The sequence below is a fragment of the Propithecus coquereli genome, unplaced genomic scaffold (genome assembly GCF_000956105.1).
Source record: "Propithecus coquereli isolate 6110/MARCELLA unplaced genomic scaffold, Pcoq_1.0 Scaffold64, whole genome shotgun sequence".
In the NCBI taxonomy this organism is placed as follows: domain Eukaryota; kingdom Metazoa; phylum Chordata; class Mammalia; order Primates; family Indriidae; genus Propithecus; species Propithecus coquereli.
In genome coordinates, this window is record NW_012152396.1 from 3,744,449 (window position 1) to 3,744,997 (window position 549).

Consider the following 549-nt stretch of genomic DNA (forward strand, 5'->3'; position numbering starts at 1 on the left):
AAAAACATTTTAAAACAAATATTAACTATCCTGTAGTTTTTACTGAATGTAATCAATATTTTCATCAGTTCCTTTTTTTATTCCATAAGTGTTCACTGAGTATTGACTAAGTACCAGCCTTGTTCTGGGTGCTGTCACTGCTCCCCAGATTCTTCAGTAGAGAAGGAAGCAGCTACACAGCAGTGTCACAGATTATGACCACAATAGGGGTGACAACAAATTGTTGAGGGGACCAAAGGGTAGGAATCAAGGACCAGTTCCGATTGGAGAAAGTGCCAAAAACATTTAAGAAGAGTCTTAGAAAAGGAGTGGACATTCATCAGTTCAGGTAAAGGAGAAGGCCATTTTATGAAAGAGGAAAACATGGTCAGAGGTACTAGGTATGACGAAGCATGACAAATGGTTTTAGGGGACTATCAGGTGGGTAGGAAGGGTACAAGGAAGGCTCAAGAAAGATACCATTGCATAACAGACGTCTCTTGTATTTTGTTTTATTTTAAATCATAGGTTTCTCATTAACCTTGTGAAGCAAAAGCCCCAAATCACAGA